Source organism: Neovison vison, chromosome 11 (assembly GCF_020171115.1).
Source record: "Neovison vison isolate M4711 chromosome 11, ASM_NN_V1, whole genome shotgun sequence".
Taxonomy (NCBI): domain Eukaryota; kingdom Metazoa; phylum Chordata; class Mammalia; order Carnivora; family Mustelidae; genus Neogale; species Neogale vison.
The window spans coordinates 163,267,766-163,291,067 of NC_058101.1; the positions used below are offsets into that span (position 1 = coordinate 163,267,766).

General features: G+C 41.8%; 1 non-coding gene across 1 annotated transcript; it reads right to left on the reverse strand.

Moving 5' to 3' along the window:
• Positions 1–431: 431 nt before the first annotated feature.
• On the reverse strand, positions 432–535 carry LOC122890743. The gene has a single exon (XR_006381171.1). It is a non-coding gene; the product is annotated as a U6 spliceosomal RNA (small nuclear RNA).
• Between the last annotated feature and the right edge of the window lie 22,767 nt (positions 536–23,302).

The following is a 23,302-nucleotide window of genomic DNA, read 5'->3' on the forward strand; positions in this document are numbered from 1 at the left end:
GTGTGAAAGTTCCGGCAATCAGAATACTCAAGCCTGGGCCCAGGAGAACAGACGCATCTGTAGAGGAAGTACTCTCACGGCTCAGTGCTGAGCAAATGGCCAGGCAAGAGGTGAGAGCAGACGCTGGAGCTCTTCCCTCTCTGTGGCTTTCTCCAGCCCATTAAGTAAACCAGCATTGCAAGCAGCATGAAATGACGTAAAATCCACATTCTCTGAGACCCTAGCAGGGGCACCACACTACCATACTACTTAATAGACCCCATTACACTGGGAAATAAGTCATGTTATCCCCATTTTACAGATAAGAAATCCAAGATACAGAGACGATGAAGGATCTGCTCAAGAACATTTGTGGCAAGTTCTTTCTTTCCTTCTTTCTTTCTCTCTCTCTCTCTCTCTCTCTCTCTCTTTTTTTTTTTTTTTGCCTTTGAAAAAATACGAAACACTTCACAAATTTGTGTGTCACCCTTGCACGGGTGCCATGCTCATCCCCGTACCGTTCCAGTTTTAGTATACACGCTGTCGAAGCGAGCGCTCTGACAAATTTTCATGCTCAAAACCCTCGTCACACATTCTTCAGAAGCTGCTTCTTTTATAGTAAAAAACAAATCACATGGCAATTCCATTACTTTGATCACAAAAAGGGGCTTTAGAAGTTGGACACATACATGCATATATAAACATGTGCCACCAAAACCTCCATCTTGTATTGAGTTTAGGGAAAGAGAAAAGAATTTCCTGTGGATTTTCTTAAGTGCACATCTCTTGTTTGACCTAAATTCTACAAGAAAACCACCGGGATTACAACACGCATAAAGCCTGCATCCGTGCTCCAGAAGCACCAGAGCCCACTCACACTTTGAACCCAGTTCTGTCCAATACCCAACAATGCTTTTTCCTACAACACCATGCTGCATCATTACACTCCTTGTTCCTTCGGCCCCCTCCTTAACTCTGCCCACTTATGGGGATGTCACCCAAACTTCAAGACCCAGTTTGAGTTCCTACCTTCTACAGAAGACCTTGTATGGGCCATTAGCCTGTGCTACCCCCTCTCTGGTCACTTTATGGCAAGAAGGGACAGACTAAGCAGTCAGCACCAAGACAGGTGTTTAAGGGTAAATTCAGAGATGGTACAAGTCTAGGAAACTAGAAAAAGGGAATTAAAACAGAGTGAAAGCAGCCAAAGCAGAGCTATGGCTGGTTCTAAGTCCAAGTAGCAGGCAAGGCAACAAAAGTCATAGAGCTTAGCAGAAAATATTGAGGAGGAAAAGTCCATGAGTCAACCCCAGGGTTTGAGATGGCCAGTGCTAGCAGGGAGACCAAGTATGGGAGCAGTGGTGACCTGGTCATTACAGAGCCAATCCCAAAGTTGCTGAGCACCAGACCTCTTTTGCTACAGTGAGGCAGAGGGGATCGTGTCCACGTTTAGACCAAGGCAACAGAAACCCAGAATCTGACACCACAATTTCAACCCACACCCCTCATCCAGAGAAAGAGTGTTTCCCTGGCTCACAGCATGATTTTAAGGACACAGGAAGTGGCACTGATGGTCTCCGTATTAACCACCACACCAACGCCTGAAACGTCATTGGTTGTGAAATAGAACTTAATGGCTTTTATGAAGGAGGAGCCTTGAAGTGCTATTAACTGGAAAGGAGGAATCAAGAACTCCTTCTGCAGAATCAGTGTGAAAAGGAAGAACTTGGCTCCAGAAAGGCAGAAAACACAGACATCGTAGAAGGCAGAGTGGGAAAAAAGGAAGTCAGGCACTTCATAGTCTCCATTAGATTCATCAGCACAGCTCCAGATGCCCCCTCCTTCTCACATGAGTGAAACTGGCCGGGGGGCGGGTGGCAGGAATGGTCAGGGGCCAGCATCTGACAGAGGCTCCCTGTCCACCTGCACCCCTCCGCGTGCCGCTACAGACGACGGGAGACACGCATAACTGAGAGTAAGCTGGCCCCGAGTTTGCAGCCTGGAGATGTCCACATTATTCCTGCTGTCACTGATTTCCCTCTGTGGTGTTGGACAAGTGCCAAAACTTCTCTGTCCTTTCATTAATTCATGAACAATATGTCTAATCCCTGTCTCATAAGAATGCTGTGAGAATTAATGAGCTTATAAAAAACTGAACAAAACTGATGTAAAGGTCCTTTGTATGCCCTAGAGATGCTATAAACGCCAGGTGATCTAATTTAAAATACAGATGTGTATTTCCATTTCTATGAGCCAATAAAAGAACATTCAACTTTACAGAGCAATGGCTAGTTGGTGATTCCAGAAAACGGTTCGGGGATGGGGGCAGGGAGGTTCATGCGCAGAAAACTGAATATCCTATAAGTGGAAGAAAATTGATGTTGGGTACTCAGTTTAATATTTTTAATATCAACAAACTTCACTGAAGGCTTATGATGTGCTGGGTGCCATCTGAAGCATATATTATCTCAATTAATCCTCACAGTAATCCATTGAATACGTTCTTAGTATCTCCCATTTCACAGATAAGAAAACAGAAATTCCTCCAGATTAAGTAACCAGCAAGCAATCATAGATCTAATCAGTGGTGGAGACAAGATTCGAACCCCAGAACTGCTCTGCCTCTTACTTATTTATCTTTCCATTAAACCAGCTGCATCCCCAACACATATAGAGACCCCTAGAGCATGTAATATTTGTAGAATATTAACTGGTAAAAACAGAAAACATAAATGAAACCTGGCAGAGCCGCTACGTGGCAAAGCTTAGAAATCTAAATGCTCGTTAGTGCTAAAGACAGAACCTATGATAAATTATCCCTAAAATTAGATAAATCCAGAGGAGAATAAATAACACAAAATGTAGTAAATTCTTGTTTGCACTTGCCCTTCCACTCAGTTCGTTCTGGTAACCAGATTTATGCCGGTTTTTGGGGGTCCCAAATACCATCCCTCGTGGAAAAGGGCAACTCTTGCCTGGGAATCCAGCCTCCACCAGCCCCATATCCCTACAGCCTTGGGCAGGTCAGATCCGCTCTCAAGAAAAGCCAGTACAACTCAGACAACACTGACAAGGCCAGTCAAGCACCAGGCACTGGCCCGACGGCCACTTCCAGCTAGCAGGGCCCCTCGGAAGCGTGCATTAACAGTGCATTTGCCCGCAGAAATGACAGTGTTCAATCCTTTCCCATGCCTCACTGCTGGCTGGGAAGAAGTGAAAGCGGCTCTAGGTGATGCTCAACGGGCTCCTCATCACAAACCCAGCAAGCCTGACTCTGCAGCCTGACGTCTCAGCCATCCGATGATTAACACGCCATCCTGCGAAGGGAGCAATCACCTCCCGGCCCCAGGGGGAGTTGGTGACCCTGGGCTTCCTCCAGCCCACGTGGTGTCCACCTGTTTCCTCTCTCTCCGTCATGCAGTTCTCAAGACACTGCCTAAAGCCCAGAAGCAGAGAAGAATGCAACCCTGAGCCCTACGTACGAGTGGAGCGGAGTTTAGTCAGCCATTCAGGACGGCGCTGGAATCTTCCCTCCCCAGTCTCAAGAGCCAAGCCCGGGGCCACTGGGGCTCCTCCACTCCACCTGCAGACTCCGTTTTCCACCTCAGCCAGGAAGCATATAACGATGGAGAGGGGATGGGAGGGGAGCCATACCATTCTCCCCAGAACAAAACTGAAGAAAAGGGAAAAGACAAATGTGTGAGCATGCACGGGGCCAGGAGCACCTACATAACTCTCTGAGGCCAGCCCCAAGCTGATGGAAAATAGGCAGGTGCCTACCGGACGGCAGGATTTTAGAGATGCTGAGACATCACCTTCTAAAGGAAAAAGACTGCCTTCCCCCACAAACCTGTGAATGCCTAAAAAACCTCTGGCTGCCAGCTCAGCTCCTGGGCTTTCAAGTCTTTGGTCCCATTTTGTCTGACCACGTTGCACCGCCTGAGATAAGCCGGGGGCTGCCAGCTGAGGCTGGCGTGCTGTCCTGGAAGCCAGAGCAGACGTGGTCACTATGAGCAGAACAGGTCCGGGAGTAAGGGTCAAAGCATGGCTGAAGGGTGCCCATGCACATTCCTTCCGTAAACCACAGGACCCAGGGCCAAAACATAAAACACTTCAGGCACTCCAGCTTCACTCACTGTGATTGTCTCACTTTCTAGTTCTTTCCTCACCCTTGCTGGGGTTTTTCTCTGGCTGCTCTATTTCAATGTCCACTCAATGCCCTTTTAGTTTTCATCTCGTGTCTAGTACCTTCCATGCAGCCTTGGATTGACAGTGGGCTTCTGCTTCCATGGCACTAGGACAGGGGACTATTACCAAGAGGTTTTGAAGATAGAGCCTGTCAGACAGACAAGGGCTGAGCTCCCACTCTGCCTTTCACGAGCCAAATGTGCATGAGCGAGTTATTTTAAACCTGCCTAATCTTCGGTTTCTTCATCTGTCAGATGAGGTCACTAATACCAGCCACATAGGGTTATTGAGAAGATTAAATAAGATAAAGGATGTGAAGGCCAGAGGCTGGTAGGATGTCAGGAATGGTCACACTCAACCCCTGGCTGTTCCCAGTCCAGAGCAGCTGTCCAAGCCCAGCTCAGCCCAGCCCAGCCGCCTTCCCAACCTGCCAGCCTCGTCCAGATCCAACTGAGAGCGGGGACACAGGAGAGCAGCCAGGCAGTGCTCGTAGAGGGGCGTCGAGGAGGTAAATACTGTCATCAGATCCAAAAGGAGTAGGGGCATGAAAAGAAGAGGAAAAGTCGAGGCCAGTGCTGGTGATGCTCCACACTAGGGCTGAGACTAAGGCAGGAGTGTTTGGGGCTTAGTGGTCGTGGTGCTGACTACACGGCTCTTCAGGAAGGCCTAGGGCTTCAAGGTGAGCAGCTAGACAGAACAAGCTTAAAAAGACGTCCATGAAGGGTAATAGTTTATGCCCACCCAGGCGATGGGCACCTCAGGCTGAAAGTGTTTCCCTTTCCTAGGACGAGAGCACCAGACCCTGGAGGAGAGAAAGGAGAAAGGCATCAAGGGGCAGGACAGACTCAGAAAGGAAAGAACTACAAGTTTCTTCAGCACCAGGCAATAGATGTATCTTGGGTCCCCAGTACCAGGCACAGGGCATACATGAATGAATAAATATCATAACATGAGTTGCTTTCACGCTCTCAAGAGATTGTGCCTGCCCCACTGCCGCCAGCATCCCCACACTGGGCCACACAAAAGCCAGCCATGGGCAGCAGCTCCATGGGCAGCATCTCTCAGTCTCCCCCACATAAATCTGCCCTTCCTCGCTCTTCATTCCCGGGCGCTACACCCCAACTCTTACGAGGCAATTGTTGAGATAGTGGTTGAGATAGTAACCAGAAATGCCAACCCTGGGACAGGACTATGTCAGCTCAAATCTTCGTTCTAGTTTGGGATTTGGGCACATTATGTGTCCTCTCTGAACCTTGAGTTCTTCATTTGCAAGACTGGACACTGCAATTCCTCCCTCCCAAGGTCGTGTAAAGGTTATGTAGCTTAACACATGCAAAGCGCTCTATTAATGTAATAGAAAATATAAAAACTATTAATATCTGCTTTCAACCCCTCTGCATGGTCTGACAACTCATTTCGACTCTTTGCTTTGAGTTTCTCAACCCATCTCCCCAGCAGATTGCTTAATCGACACCTCACTTCTGTGTAAGCTTCAGTGTTGCTATTTTGTAAGAGCCACTGCTCCCACCAGCTCCCCACTCCCACCCAACCAGGAACCCCAGCCCAGCAGGCAAGCTCCCCCAGCTCCCTGCAGAAGAAAAGATATAGACAGTCAATGTGGTGTCACTTACCTTCAGTAAGATTAATAATAATGGTGCCTTTAATAAGGGAACTTAGGGGCAGGGCACCTGGGTGGCTCAGTCATTAAGCAGCTGCCTTCAACTCAGGTCATGATCCTGGAGTCCTGAGGAATGGAGCCCTGCATCAGGCTCCCTGCTCATCGGGGAGTCTGCTTCTCCCTCCCCTGCCCCACTCTGGCCCCTTGTGTTTTCTCCTTCTCTCCAATAAACAAACAAAAGTCTTTAAAAAAAGAAAATAAGGGAACTTAAATTGGATAGTAAGCAGCAAACATTCCCCTGAAAACTTCTGCATGCTGAGCATTTACATTCAACCTCACTTGACTATAGCTTCTTGTATAAATGTGAGCGTTGGTGAAAACCTTTCTGGTTCCTAACCTTTCCATGTTATGTGACTGTTAAAAATCTGGTGAAAGCTATCAGCTCCCTTTGAATCTAGAGTACAGGCCCTGGATTAAGAATCCCTGAACTAGATGATTTCTGACCCATATAAAGCAGGTTAAGAAAATAAGCTAATAGAGAAAGAAATGACTTTCATCTGATATGCATTGTTACGTCTATCCCAACCATTAAAATCTTGAATTACTTCTATTCTGAGTGGTAAATGGCATCTGTCCCAAAGCCCTCCTATCTCTGTGCCACTGCTACTCAGGCCACTCTGATTTCTGTCCCAGACCCTAAAGTGTCCTCATGATCTAACAATTAAACGAACAAAAGGGAACTAAATCTTCAAAGAATGGTACAGACAAAAATGGCTTAGGAGATCAGAAAATGTCAGAAAAGTTTCATAGAGAGGGTGATACCTGAACTAGGCCTTGATGTGGTACAGGATATAGATAACATGGAGGGAAGAGCCCATTTCAGAAACAGGGATAGACTCAGAGGAGGCAAAGCATGAAGAGGAGTCAGTGGACAAGAAGGAAGCCAGTTTGGGTAAGTAAATGATGATTTATCAGGAACAAAAATGGAAAAGCAGATGAAGACCAACTGTGGGGGACCTTAAATGGAGTGTGGACTTGGCCCTACAACATACAGCCACCCCTATCCTAGATGGGATAAAGAGCTAGAGTCTTAACTAGGCTATCCCCCACTAATATAACCATACCACATTACTTTGAAATTTCTCAAGTTCATAGTGAAATGAAAAATTCAGAAAATAGAGGGAAATACATGATAACAGCAGAATATCATAAAGACCAGAGGCTATGAATTTTGTCCTTACTCTACCTCATTCAACACCTCAGAGTTTCCAATTCCCTTGCCAACTCCAAAGTTATTTGATATTAAGATAGGGAATTTGGGCTCCTGCATATCAATTTCCCCTAAAATTTTTAGATTTGGAGGTCAACACACTGAGTTCTTTGACTAGTATGCAAATGATCAACCATGATTACCCATTTGTTACATTTTTTTCCCTTAGTGTTAAGGTCAATAAAGTTTCTAATTTTAGCAGCCACTTCACGCAATTCTTAGCTCAAAACAGTTGACAAGAATGCACTGCTACTAGGGACACCCCATGGCTTGGCTTAGTACTGATTTTTGGTACATCAACATAAACTAGAAAAGAGTAAAAGATATGAATGGATGGAGCTGTGCCTTCATATATCCCTTATTTCCATTCATTAAAGAGTTTACTTATTTATTTGAGAGAGAGTGAAAGAGAGCATGAGAGGGGAGAGGGTTAGAGGGAGAAGCAGAGTGTCTGCTGAGCAGGGAGCCCAACACGGCACTCAATCCTGGGACTCAATCCTGGGATTCTGGGATCATAACGTGAGGTAAAGGTGGTCACTTAAACCAACTGAGCCACCCAGGCCACCCTTTATTTCCATTCAAATGGCTCAAGATTGGAAAGAGAGGCAAAGATAGGGAATGAGGGTAGTTAGGGAAAAGGAGGGCAAAAAAGAATAAGAGAAAGAGAAGGAAAGCAAAACAAAATCAAGTGTTGAATAAATACTTGTTGGCAGCTTACGATATAAACAGACTTTGGGGATCTTATGTTCATGAACCTGGGTTAAGTCAACACTTAGAGCCAGCCACTATGAAGGCTCTTGCCTTCAAGGGTGTGGACTGTGTCATAGCACTCCAGGCAGAGAGGTAGATGAACCAGTAGCATAGTGGAATGCAGGAGGAATGAGGGGGAGACAACCATGAGTCTCAGAAGTGGCCAAGAGAACAGCATGCAGAGGATATTTAGCTAATCAGCTACTGCCAAAGCACTGCCTTCATCCCCCTCCCTCAAGGCACACACACAGAGTTCAAGATTACTAGGCAACTGTTTTTTTCAAAAACCCTACCTTGGTTAGAACATCAGTTCAACAGGTCAACCAACGGCTGGGGTCCTAGAGGCTAGACCTCAATCAAGATGGCAGGAACAGGAAGTTCCAGAGGAAAAGAGCAATTCCAGTTGCATCTACAGGATAATGAAAGTCAAGAACCTGAAATCTGTCTTCGTGGATCCAGATACAGGTGATAAATCCAAGAGCTCAGAGGCGAAGAGACGCAGTAAGAGAGGGAGAAGCTAAAAACAGAAGTGAAATATGCATCACCGAAAGAGCTGCTCCCACCAGAGCTGTGACTGTCCAGGATGCTTGTGATCCAGTTTCAGCTATGAAATGAGGGTGGGGGAGTGGGAAGAAGGGCCCCATTCGGTTTCACAGGCTTAGGCACACAGTGAGCAAATTAACCTCTTCCTCCCTTGCTAGGAATGTCAACACACTCACAACTATTTGTCCATATATACACACATACACACAGAGTCTGAACCTTGGCACCTCTATTTTAAGACTGTCAACTCCTCATCTAGAGATGACTCTGGGCTACAAGTAGGAAAAAATAAATCCTAGGTCTTAATTTAATACCAACCCATTTGGGGATTTTTTTTTTTTTCTGAACTTCTGGTGTTTTGGAGGATAAAGTGAGAGAATGCATTTGCAAGTGCTTTGGAAAAGCATATGTGTTATATCAATGTAAGAGATCATATTATTAAAACAGCTTTGTGGGTTGCTTAGTTTTCAGTTTTCTTTCAAAGCCAGACTAATCCCAAGACCTAAGCCAGTGGCAACTCATTTATGATTATAGTCAAGACGTGACTTTTTTTCCTAGATTGGCTCACCCTGACTTGCTTCAGGTACTTCTCCCAATTTCACTAAGTAGTTTTATCTTAGAGTTGCCAGAAAAGAAAGCAAGATAGCCAGTTAAATTTGAATTTAAGATAAACACCAAATAATTTTTTTAGTGTATCCTAAATCATGCATGGGACATACTTACACTAAAAATGTACCCTTTGTTTATATTAAATTCAAATTTAAATGCAATCTATATATTTATTTGCTGGATATGGCAACCCTACTTTATTCACATACTGACATCTCCTCCTGAACCTAATAGTATTCAACATAGTAATGATGTTGGCCAACCTTACAACAGAAAGTGAGGCATTAGTTGCCAATTTCATTCTTCTTGAAAACATAGAACTTTTTTTAATCAAAGTATTTATTATATAAGTGTTTCAACCATTTTTCATAAAAAGACTATAAATGCAAAAAGCTCAGAGATTAGAATGCCTAGCTCCCATGCCCCATTCTCATCTTCATACCCATGTTCCAGCCTGGCCTCTCCAGATGACAAAGACTAATCTCAAGATAAAAGGAAAACAGAGAAAACCCTCCCCTGTCACCAGCACCAACTTCAGTCCTGGCCTCCCATTAGATCAGGGAGATATAAAGGCCAATGTACTGATTCTCAACTTCAGATGCACATTAGAATCATGGAAACACTAAGAAATTCAAATGCTGAAGTCACACCTCAGATCAATTACACCAGAATCACTTGGGGTGGTACTCAGACATCAGTATTTTTTAAAGCTCCTCATATGATTCTAATGGGCATCTAGCATTGAAAACCTTTGCCTTAGCCTTTACATCTCAGTTTTATATCCAGTCCATGACCCTTAGGAAGATATAGGAATCGGGTGACTGGGGAAAGAGAATTAGACAGCAAAAAGAAATAAGATCTGGTTACACTTTGTCTGTCATCAAGTTCTGAATCTGGACTTGGTCTTGCTTCTATTTTACTTTGGCTACAGCCGTCTTTTCTGTGGAGCAAATAGATCACCCAAAGCTTATTACCAAATCTCCCCAATATTAGCAAATAGATTTACAAGACAAGATAAGAATTTGAGTAATAACTAACACTTTTAGAATTTATAATGTGTTTTATCCTCACAGTCAGCCCTGTAAGATCACACCCACAGTACAAACAAAAATGCTAAGGGTCACCAAGGTCACCCACTGTGTTAGAGCCAAGGTCAGGCTGTTTCTTTTTTTTTTTTTTTTTCTTTTCTTTTTTTCTTTTAAGATTTTATTTATTTATTTGACAGACAGAGATCACAAGTAGGCAGAGAGAAAGGAAGAAGCAGGCTCCCTGCTGAGCAGAGAGCCTGATGCTGGGCTCAATCCCAGGACCCTGGGATCATGACCTGAGCTGAAGGCATAGGCTTTAACCCACTGAGCCAGCCAGGCGTCCCAAGGTCAGGCTGTTTCTATGACACAACAACGTACCACTACATAGAGCTGCTTAGGGTGTGCACTGTCTAATTCCAAGGAACTTCATCATCATTCACTGTACTAGGATATGAATGGTGGCTCTGAAGTATAACTGAAGACAATCTTCGTAATCTAATGTATCAGCCAGAAACTGCTGCTTCCCCTGAGTTATCAGAGACTATTGATGAAAGTACCAATGATCAGAGTTCTACAAAAAGGAACCTGATTTGGGAACAAAGTCTCCTTGAACCAGGTAGCAGATCCACATGCTTTCTGCCCCACCAAAGGTGGGGGCTAAATGGGGGACAAGGGGAGGGAGTGAGAGCAAAGGTCAAAGACAAAGAGCATCCTCTCACCACCACCTCATGCTCAGCATTTCCCAAATTATCCCTAGCCGAGAACAGTTCCTCCCCCATAATAACTCCCAACAATTCATCTCAGCATTTTTCATGTGGCAATTCTAGCCAAAGGCCTGAAACTTATTTTATATCCACACCCATTCCCTCACTCCCTCACACATGGTAAGTCAAGATGTCCTGACATTTTACATCCTAAATAATTCTCCTGTCTCTCCCTGAGGATGACCACACATCATAGCTCAGGCCCCACTCTGTGTTCCCTGAACTACAGATGATCTCCCAAATGGTCTGAAGTCAGTCTTCGCACTTGAACTTCATACTCTACGTGGCCATTACCGTGACTGCTCTAAGATTCTAACATGACATATCCCTCCCCTGCTTAAAATTCTTCAGTGGCTCTCCCATGGCTGACAAATGCTTGCATGACACAGGAAGCTTTCTACGAGCTGTCTACCTATTTGTCCAGTCTCACTCTGCTACTTCCTACCTTGCCTATTATGCTTTGGTAAAATCAAACTGCTTGTAGTTATGTGTCATGTGATTTCACACCAATATAGCTTTACTCATGGTGGACCTCTAACCTGAACTCTCTTCTCCCTCCTACCATGCCTTCTTTATTGGGTAACATCTTCCCAGTCTTCAGGGCTCACTCAAGTGTCATTTCCTCCAAGAAGACTTAATTCAATACCCAGCATGGGTGAAGAGCCTCACATTTTAGTTCCCATAGCAACTTCTATTATGATTCTTGTTACATTGTATAAAGTGCCATTTTTGCCTATCTATGTGATCTTCTCCTTTAGAGACCACAAACTGATAACCTAATGGCTAAATGCAATACCAGATGTCTTCTGTTTGCCTGCAGTATATATTTTTAAATTCTGTAGTATGTGCCAATATTTAACAAACGAGCAAAATGATGTTCAACTTTAATCCAAGATAGAGTAACAAAGACCAGATTTAACCTCCTTGCCTGAAACAATCAAACTAAACCAAAAAAAAAAAAAAAAAGGCAAAATATAAGAGAAAATGTTTTTAAGAAACTGGACATCAGGTAATGAAGGACAGTGATCCCTACAAGAGGGAAATAAAGGCAGTAAGCCCTACCACTGCCTCAGTATACTGCCTTGAAAGAATTTCCAGGTCATGACATAGGAAAAAAAAAAACTTCTGCAGATCCCAGAAAACTCCTGGAACTGAGGAAACTGAGCTCACTAGGGTATTTAGAATTCACAGGACAGAATATCAGAAAAGACAGCTATACTGGCTAAGAACCCTGGACACCTGTAGATGGTCTGTGATGGAGCATTCAGCAGAGTACTGACCAACACATGCTTGTGAAAAGACTACCTGAGTCCAGGGAAAGAAGAGTCCAAAAAGATTAGGGGGAAAATTTCCTGGTACTCCCATAAGACCAGGAATATTGCCTATTTCCAAAAGCAGGCTGAAAAATCTCAAATTCTCAGGGCACTGAGTAGAGTACTCAGAAAGATCTTAGCTCAGCAATGTGAAATAGTAAGCTCTAGACCAAACATATAGTGCCACTGTATAAATCTTAAAAGCAGGGACGCCTGGGTGGCTCAGTGGGTTAAAGCCTCTGCCTTCGGCTCAGGTCATGATCCCAGGGTTCTGGGATCAAGCCCCACATCGGGCTCTCTGCTCAGTGGGGAGCCTGCTTCGCCCCCCTCTCTCTCTGCCTGCCTCTCTGCCTACTTATGATCTGTCTGTCAAATAAATAAAATCTTAAAAAAAAAATCTTAAAAGCAAGGCCCCCAATGAGTCAAAGTTATTCCAAATATCTCAACTGTGTGTACGAATAAAGGTTAAAAAGATTTGCAAGAATACAAAGATATCTGGAGTGCCTGGGTGGCTCCATGGTTTAAACACCCAATTCTTGATTTCAGCTCAGGTCATATCAGGGTTATGAGATTGAGCCCTGAGTCAAGCTGGGCATGCAGCCTGCTTAAGATTATCTCTCTCTCCCTCTGCTCCTCCCTACCTCTAAAAAAACAAACAAACAAAATACAAAGATATCCAACATGATAGAAATCACAATGTCAAAATACAAAAAAAAAAAATTACCAGGCACACAAAGGCACTAAACGGATCATGGCTTGTAAGGAGGAAAAATAATCAATAAAAACCAATCCAGAGGGGCACTTGGGTGGCTCAGTGAGTTAAGCCTCAGCTTAACCTCAGCTCACGTCATGATCTCAGGGTTCTGGGATTGAGCCCCACATCGGGCTCTCTGTTCAGTGGGGGCCTGCTCCCCAACCGCTGCCTGCTGTCTGCCTACTTGTAATCTCTGTCTGTCAAATAAATAAACAAAATCTTAAAAAAAAAAATCCAAAACTAATACAGATGTTTGAATCAGTACACAGGGACATTAAACAAACATAAAATATAACAGTATTCCATATGTTCAAAAGTTAAGTAAAGATATGTAAGCTATAAAAATGACACAAATACAGTGTTTAGAGATTCAAACTATAATGTCGGAGATGGTAAAATATGATATATGGGATTAATGGCAGATCAGACATTACAAAAGAATAGAGAATTTAAAGATATAGTAAAAATTTAAAGATATAGTAAATTTAAAGATACAGTAAAAAGAAATACAGAGAGGGAAAGGGAAAAGATCATCAGTGAGATTTAATGGGACTAATATACCTATTGTAGGAATTTCCAAAGGAGGGGGAGATTTGAAAAAATAATAGCTGAAAAAAGTGTTTTTTCATTATTTTGAGCAATGAAATAAATTAAGAAGCAATGCGTTATAACTCAAAATATAAAATAAATATGCATGAATCCATGCTGATATTAATAAACAATTGAATGACTAGACAAATGGGAGATAACAGATATATCACACACACACACACAAAAAAATCCAGATAATTTATGGAAATACTCTGCTCTGAAAGGGTGGGGAGGCACCTAACTTTACAGTGGAGAAAACTGACAAATGCCACTCAACAAGGTGAGCAAGGTTAACATGACTGGTGAGAAGTTGTGTTGCTAGTATATCTTTGACGTGATGTGACTGACATGATTATCCCTGTAGTATTTCTTCCAAACACACATAACCTCAGTCTAACCATAAGAATAACATCATAAAAATCTCAACTGAGGGACATTCTACCAAATACCTCACTAGTACTCCTCAAAACTGACCAGGTCATTAAAAACAAAGAATGCCTGGGAAATTGTCACACTCAAAAGGAGACTAAGGAAACAATACAAATATAAAGTGGTATCCTAAATGATATCTTGGAAGAGAAGAACATTAGGCAAAAAGTAAGAAAATGTGAATTAAATATGGATTTTAGTTAGTAACATATCAATATTAACTCCTTAATTATGGTAAATGTACAATATTTTTAGTAGAAATTAATAATAGAGAAACCTGAGTGTGGCATAAATGGGAACTTTGTTTTATATGTGTGATTTTTCTGTATATCTAAAACTACTCTAAAGCAAAAAGATAGCAAATTTCACTTGGGAAAAAAACAGAAAAGAAGACAGCAGAACAGCCTCTTTAAAGAAATGGAGTAAGGGCACCTGGCTGGCTCAATCAACTCTTGATTTTGAGATTGTAGGTTCAGGCCCTGTGTTGGGTGTAGAGATTACTTAAAATAAATAAGTATTTTTTTAAAAGTCATCTTGAGGCACCTTTTTGGGTCAGTCGGTTAAGCATCTGACTTTTAACTTTGGCTCAGGTCATGATCTCAGGGTCTTGAGATCAAGCCTCATGTCAATCCCACACTTGGGATTTTCTCTCTCCTTCTGCCTCTCCCCTGCAAAAAGTCCTGAAAGAAAGAAATAAAGAAGAGAGAAAAGAAAAGAAAGACAAACAGACATGAAGTAAAGTTTGGCTTGGAAGATGGCAGAGTAGGAGGACCCTAAGCTGGCCTTATCCCATGAATGCAGCTAGATAACACTCACATCAGTGTAAACAACCCAGAAAACAACCTAAAGACTGGCAGAACAAACTCCATGACTAAAGGTAGAGAAGAAACCACACAGAAGAAAGTAAGAAGGGTGAAGACATGGTCTGGGAGCAAACCAGACCAGGGACATTCATAGTGGGGAGGGAGCTGGTGGCACAAAGAAACATGGAAAACAGACTTTCACACCAGGGAGCCCACAAACAGGGAGGACAAATCCCCATAATATTTGCCCTTGAAAGTGAGAGGGCCCAAATTTCATGAGTTCTTACAACCAGTGGGCCTAAAAGCCTGGAATTTTAAAAATTGGCAGCTCTGCTCTGAGAGAGCCCAGAGGGTACTAGAAGACTGGGTCCCTGCCCTTAAAGAGACAGGATGACAAATATCTTTTGTAGTTATAACATAGAACCAGCAGTTTGAAAAACACTGGGGACAGACAGAAGGGAGAGTGGTTTGCTCATCTCAGAGCATAATCCAGAGAGACAGGGATCAATGAAAGACCACTTCTAGGAACAAAGGAGCTAGAAGGCACCATCCCCCCCCACTCACCAGTATACATAATGGTCACCTGTGGCAATCATCATAGCACCAATACTTCACCTATCTTGCTTACACCAAGCCTCACAACCCTGTGCTGAAGTGGAACCACCTTTCCCAGCCACACTCACCTGAGTTCCTGCACTACTGACCCCTCCCACAGAAAACCAGCACAAACTCTACCAACAACACATCTCCTGACCCACACAGTTTAAAGGCTCTCCATTCCTTTAGCAGTGGGGGCAAAGGGCAAGTCTTGTATGGCAAGCAGACCACTGCACAACTTATTAAAATGCACCCCAACCCAACACTGCCCACAATAAGCACAGAGAGACTTTGCTCTCCAGACTGAAGAAAAAAGACACCAAGACTCAACAGCAGAACACACGCAACACACATAGGAGATACTCGCTGAAGCACCAGGCCCTAGGAAACAGGGTACACTGCACTTCAGGGCATTATAGAACCCCTTCTTTATAAGGCTGTTATTGTTAAGATCAAGAGAAGAGGCTGACATTTCTAATATAAGGAAATACACATGGGAAGTCAAAAAAAAAAAGATGAGACAGAGAAATATCTCCAAATGAAAGAACAGGACCAAACCACAGCAAGAGATCAAAGTGAAATGGATACAAGTAATATGCCTGATTGAGAATTTAAAATAATGATCATAAAGATATTCACTGGACTGGGGAAAAGAGTAGAGGACATCAGTGAGACCCTCAACATGAAGATTAAAAAAAAAAAGTCAGAGACCAAGAACAAAATAAATGAAATTAAATATACATGTGATGGAATAAATAGCAGGCCAGATGAAGCAGAGGAATGAGTTAATGACCTGGAAGATAGAGTAATGGAAAGTAACCAAGCTGAATAAAGGAGAGGAAAGAAAACTATGCAAATTGAGAATAGCCTTAGGGAACTCAGTGATGCCATCAAGCATAATAACATTTGTAATATAGGGATCTCAGAAGAAGAGATAGAAAAAGAGACAGAAAATTTATTTGAAAAAATAATAACTGAAAATTTCCCTAATCTGGGGGAAGAAAGAGATATTTAGATCCAGTAGGCACAGAATCCACCCAAAAACTCAACACATGAAAGTCCACACCAAGACACAGAACTGGTTCTAAGAGGGAAATTTATACCTTAAGAAGCAAGAAAAGTCTTAAATAAACAACCTAACCTTACATGTGAAGTAGCTAGAAAAAGAAGAACAAATACAATCCAAACCAAGCAAAAGGAAGGATATAATAAAGGTTAGAGAAGAAATAAATAATACAGAAACTTTAAAAAAAAAATCAATGAAACCAAGAGCTAGTTCTTTGAAAAAATCAACACAATTTATAAAACTCCAGCGAGACTCATCAAAAATAAAAAAGGGTGGGGTGTCCCAAAGAAACAAAATCACTAACAAAAGGGGAGAAATAAAACCCAGCACTGTAGAAATACAACCAATTGTAATAATATTATGAAAACCTATATGCCAACAAATTGGACAACTTAGAAGAAATGAATAAATTCCTAGAAACATAAAATCTACCTAATCTAAAGCAAGAAGAAATGGAGCACTTGAACAGATAAACTACCCAGCAATAAAATTGAATTGTAAAAACTCCCAAAAAAAGAAAACAAAAGTCCAGAACCAGAAGTCTTCACAGGTGAATTCTACCAACCAAGCATTTAAAGAAGAGTTAATACTTATTTTTCCTAAACTATTCCAAAAAATACAAGAGGAAGGAAAACTTTCAATTCATTTTATGAAGCCAGTATCATCCGGATAACAAAACCAGATAAAGTCATCACACACAAAAAAAGAGAACTACAGGCCAATATCTCTCATGAATATAGATTCAAAAACCGTCTATAAAATATTAGCAAACTTAATAAAAGAATACATTCATTATAAAAAATCATACACCATAATCGAATGAAATTTATTCCTAGGAAGTAAGAGTGCTTCAGTATTCAGGAAACAATTAATGTGATATGTCACATCAACAAGATTAAGGATAAAAACCACACAATCAGGGGAGGAGTCAAGATGGCGGAGAAGTAGCAGGCTGAGACTACTTCAGCTAGCAGGAGATCAGCTAGAGAGGTTATCTAAAGATTGCAAACACCTGCAAATCCATCGGCAGATCGAAGAGAAGAAGAACAGCAATTCTAGAAACAGAAAAACAACCACTTTCTGAAAGGTAGGACTGGCGGAGAAGTGAATCCAAAGCGACAGGAAGATAGACCCCGGGGGGAGGGGCCGGCTCCCAGCAAGCGGCAGAGCAACGGAGCACAAAATCAGGACTTTTAAAAGTCTGTTTCACTGAGGGACATCGCTCCAGAGGCTAAACCGGGGCGAAGCCCACACGGGGTCAGCGTGCTCTCAGGTCCCGCAGGGTTACAGAAGGATCAGGGGTATCCAAGTGTCACAGAGCTTGCGGTTATTGGAACGGGAAAGCCGGCTGCAGAGACAGAGCCGACAGTGAGCTCGCAGCTTGGGGTTACCTTGAACCAGCCGCAGGCTTGGTGAGCTCGGAGCGCGGCCAGAGGTCAGGCAGACGGGAGTAACTGGGCGCTGTTCTCTGAGGGCGCATTGAGGAGTGGGGCCTCGGGCTCTCAGCTCCTCCGGGCCAGAGACGAGGAGGCCGCCATTTGTATTCCCGTCCTCTGGCCCTGGTAAGGGCGGTGCAATTCCGCCTGGGGCAAAGACACTTGAGAATCACTACAACAGGCCCCTCCCCCAGAAGATCAACAAGAAATCCAGCCAAGACCAAGTTCACCTACGAAGGAGTGCAGTTTCAATACCAAGAAGAGCAGCAAAATTCCAGAGGAGGAGAAAGCAAAGCACGGAACTCATGGCTTTCTCCCTGTGATTTTTTTTAGTCTTGCAGTTAATTTAATTTTTTTTCTTTTTCATTTTTTATCTCCTCTTCTGCTAAAATTTTTTTTTAACTTTTACCCTTTTCTTTTTTAACGTTTTTTAACTAGTTTATCTAATATATATACTTTTTCTTTTTTATATTTTTCATTATTTGTTTTCTTTTTTTTAATTCTTTTCTTTTCTTTTTTCTTTTTTCTTTTTTTCTTTCTTTCTTTTTGAACCTCTTTTTATCCCCTCTCTCCCCCCTCACGATTTGGGACCTCTTCTGATTTGGTTAAAGCATATTTTCCTGGGGTTGTTGCCACCCTTTTAGTATTTTACTTGCTCCTTCATATACTCTTATCTGGACAAAATGACAAGGCAGAAAAATTCACCACAAAAAAAAAGAACAAGAGGCAGTACCAAAGGCTAGGGACCTAATCAATACGGACATTGGAAATATGTCAGATCTAGAGTTGAGAATGACAATTCTCAAGGTTCTAGCCGGGCTCGAAAAAGGCATGGAAGATATTAGAGAAACCCTCTCGGGAGATATAAAAGCCCTATCTGGAGAAATAAAAGAACTAAAATCTAACCAAGTTGAAATCAAAAAAGCTATTAATGAGGTTCAATCAAAAATGGAGGCTCTCACTGCTAGGATAAATGAGGCAGAAGAAAGAATTAGCGATATAGAAGACCAAATGACAGAGAATAAAGAAGCTGAGCAAAAGAGGGACAAACAGCTACTGGACCACGAGGGGAGAATTTGAGAGATAAGTGACACCATAAGATGAAACAACATTAGACTAATTGGGATTCCAGAATAAGAAGAAAGAGAGAGGGGAGCAGAAGGTATACTGGAGAGAATTATTGGGGAGAATTTCCCCAATATGGCAAAGGGAACGAGCATCAAAATTCAGGAGGTTCAGAGAACACCCCTCAAAATCAATAAGAATAGGCCCACACCCTGTCACCTAATAGTAAAATTTACAAGTCTTAGTGACAAAGAGAAAATCCTGAAAGCAGCCCGGGAAAAGAAGTCTGTAACATACAATGGTAAAAAAATTAGATTGGCAGCTGACTTATCCACAGAGACCTGGCAGGCCAGAAAGAGCTGACATGATATTTTCAGAGCACTAAACAAGAAAAACATGCAGCCAAGAATACTATATCCAGCAAGGTTATCATTGAAAATAGAAGGACAGATTAAAAGCTTCCAGGACAAACAAAAACTGAAAGAATTTGCAAACACCAAACCAGCTCTACAGGAAATATTGAAAGGGGTCCTCTAAGCAAAGAGAGAGCCTACAAGTGGTAGATCAGTAAGGAACAGAGACAATATACAGTAACAGTCACCTTACAGGCAATACAATGGCACTAAATTCATATCTCTCAATAGTTACCCTGAATGCTAATGGGCTAAATGCCCCAATCAAAAGACACAGGGTACCAGAATGGATAAAAAAACAAAACCCATCTGTATGTTGCCTTCAAGAAACTCATTTTAAGCCCTAAGACACCTCCAGATTTAAAGTGAGGGGGTGGAAAAGAACTTACCATGCTAATGAACATCAGAAGAAAGCAGGAGTGGCAATCCTTATATCAGATCAATTAGATTTTAAGCCAAAGACTATAATAAGAGATGAGGAAGGACACTATATCATACTCAAAGGGTCTGTCCAACAAGAAGATCTAACAATTTTAAACATCTATGCCCCCAACGTGGGAACAGCCAACTATATAAACCAATTAATAACAAAAATCAAAGAAACACATCAACAATAATACAATAATAGTAGGGGACTTTAACACTCCCCCTCACTGAAATGGACAGATCACCCAAGCAAAAGATCAGCAAGGAAATAAAGGCCTTAAACGACACACTGGACCAGATGGACATCACAGATATATTTAGAACATTTCATCCCAAAGCAACAGAATACACATTCTTCTCTAGTGCACATGGAACATTCTCCAGAATAGATCACATGCTCGATCCTAAATCAGGACTCAACCGGTATCAAAAGATTGGGATCATTCCCTGCATATTTTCAGACCACAATGCTCTGAAGCTAGAACTCAACCACAAGAGGAAGTTTGGAAAGAACCCAAATACATGGAGACTAAACAGCATCCTTCTAAAGAATGAATGGGTCAACTGGGAAATTAAAGAAGAATTGAAAAAAATCATGGAAACAAATGATAATGAAAATACAACGGTTCAAAATCTGTGGGACACAACAAAAGCAGTCCTGAGAGGAAAATATATAGCGGTACAAGCCTTTCTTAAGAAACAAGAAAGGTCTCAGGTACACAACCTAACCCTACATCTAAAGAAGCTGGAGAAAGAACAAGAAAGAAACCCTAAGCCCATCAGGAGAAAAGAAATCATAAGGATCAGAGCAGAAATCAATGAAATAGAAACCAAAAAAACAATAGAGCAAATCAACGAAACTAGGAGCTGGTTCTTTGAAAGAATTAATAAAATTGATAAACCCCTGGCCAGACTTATCAAAAAGAAAAGAGAAAGGACCCAAATAAATAAAATCATGAATGAAAGAGGAGAGATCACAACCAACACCAAAGAAATACAAACAATTATAAGAACATACTATGAGCAGCTCTATGCCAACAAATTCGACAGTCTGGAAGAAATGGATACATTTCTAGAGACATATAAACTACCACAACTGAACCAGGAAGAAATAGAAAACCTGAACAGACCCATAACCAGTAAGGAGATTGAAACAGTCAAGTCTTCAAAAATCTCCAAACAAACAAAAGTCCAGGGCCAGACACTTCCCGGGGAATTCTACCAAACATTTAAAGAAGAACTAATTCCTATTCTCCTGAAACTGTTCCAAAAAATAGAAATGGAAGGAAAACTTCCAAACTCATTTTATGAGGCAACACCTTGATCCCAAACCAGACAAGGATCCCATCAAAAAAGAGAGCTATAGACCAATATCCTTGATGAAAACAGATGCGAAAATTCTCACCAAAATACTAGTCAATAGGATTCAACAGTACATTAAAAGGATTATTCACCACGACCAAGTGGGATTTATCCCAGGCTGCAAGGTTGGTTCAACATCCGCAAATCAGTCAATGTGATACAACACATCAATAAAAGAAAGAACAAAAACCATATGATACTCTCAATAGATGCTGAAAAAGCATTTAACAAAGTATAGCATCCCTTCCTGATCAAAACTCTTCAAAGTGTAGGGATAGAGGGCGCATACCTCAATATCATCAAAGCCATCTATGAAAAACCCACCGCAAATATCATTCTCAATGGAGAAAAACTGAAAGCTTTTCTGCTAAGGTCAGGAACACAGCAGGGATGTCCATTATCACCACTGCTATTCAACATAGTACTAGAAGTCCTAGCCTCAGCAATCAGACAACAAAAGGAAATTAAAGGCATCAAAATCGGCAAAGAAGAAGTCAAATTATCACTCTTCGCAGATGATATGATACTATATGTGGAAAACCCAAAAGACTCCACTCCAAAACTGCTAGAACTTGTACAGGAATTCAGTAAAGTGTCAGGATATAAGATCAATGCACAGAAATCAGTTGCATTTCTCTACACCAACAACAAGACAGAAGAAAGAGAAATTAAGGAGTCCATCCCATTTACAATTGCACCCCAAACCATAAGATACCGAGGAATAAACCTAACCAAAGAGGCACAGAATCTATACTCAGAAAACTATAAAGTACTCATGAAAGAAACTGAGGAAGACACAAAGAAATGGAAAAATGTTCCATGCTCCTGGATTGGAAGAATAAATATTGTGAAAATGTCTATGCTACCTAAAGCAATCTACACATTTAATGCAATTCCTATCAAAGTACCATCCATCTTTTTCAAAAAAATGAAACAAATAATTCTAAAATTTATATGGAACCAGAAAAGACCTCGAATAGAAAAAACGGATATTGAAAAAGAAAGCCAAAGTTGGTGGCATCACAATTACGGACTTCAAGCTCTATTACAAAGCTGTCATCATCAAGACAGCATGGTACTGGCAGAAAAACAGACATATAGATTAGTGGAACAGAATAGAGAGCCCAGAAATAGACCCTCAACTCTACGGTCAACTAATCTTCGACAAAGCAGGAAAGAATGTCCAATGGAAAAAAGACAGCCTCTTCAATAAATGGTGTTGAGAAAATTGGACAGCCACATGCAGAAAAATGAAATTGGACCATTTCCTTACACCACACACAAAAATAGACTCAAAATGGATGAAGGACCTCAATGTGAGAAAGGAATCCATCAAAATCCTTAAGGAGAACACAGGCAGCAACCTCTTCAACCTCAGCCGCAGCAACATCTTCCTAGGAACATCGCCAAAGGCAAGGGAAGCAAGGGCAAAAATGAACTATTGGGATTTCATCAAGATCAAAAGCTTTTGCACAGCAAAGGAAACAGTTAACAAAATCAAAAGACAACTGACAGAATGGGAGAAGATATTTGCAAACGACATATCAGATAAAGGACTAGTGTCCAAAATCTATAAAGAACTTAGCAAACTCAACACCCAAAGAACAAATAATCCAATCAAGAAATGGGCAGAAGACATGAACATACATTTCTGCAAAGAAGACATTCAGATGGCCAACAGACACATGAAAAAGTGCTCCATATCACTCAGCATCAGGGAAATACAAATCAAAACCACAATGAGATATCACCTCACACCAGTCAGAATGGCTAAAATCAATAAGTCAGGAAATGACAGATGCTGGCGAGGATGCGGAGAAAGGGCAACCCTCCTACATTGTTGGTGGGAATGCAAGCTGGTGCAACCACTCTGGAAAACAGCATGGAGGTTCCTCAAAGTGTTGAAAATAGAACTGCCCTATGACCCAGCAATTGCACTACTGGGTATTTACCCTAAAGATACAAACGTAGTGATCCAAAGGGGCACGTGCACCCGAATGTTTATAGCAGCAATGTCCACAATAGCCAAACTATGGAAAGAACCTAGATGTCCATCAACAGATGAATGGATCAAGAAGATGTGGTATATATACACAATGGAATACTATGCAGCCATCAAAAGAAATGAAATCTTGCCATTTGCGACAACATGGATGAAACTAGAGCGTATCATGCTTAGCGAAATAAGTCAAGCAGAGAAAGACAACTACCATATGATCTCCCTGATATGAGGAAGTGGTGATGCAACATGGGGGCTTAAGTGGGTAGGAGAAGAATAAATGAAACAAGATGGGACTG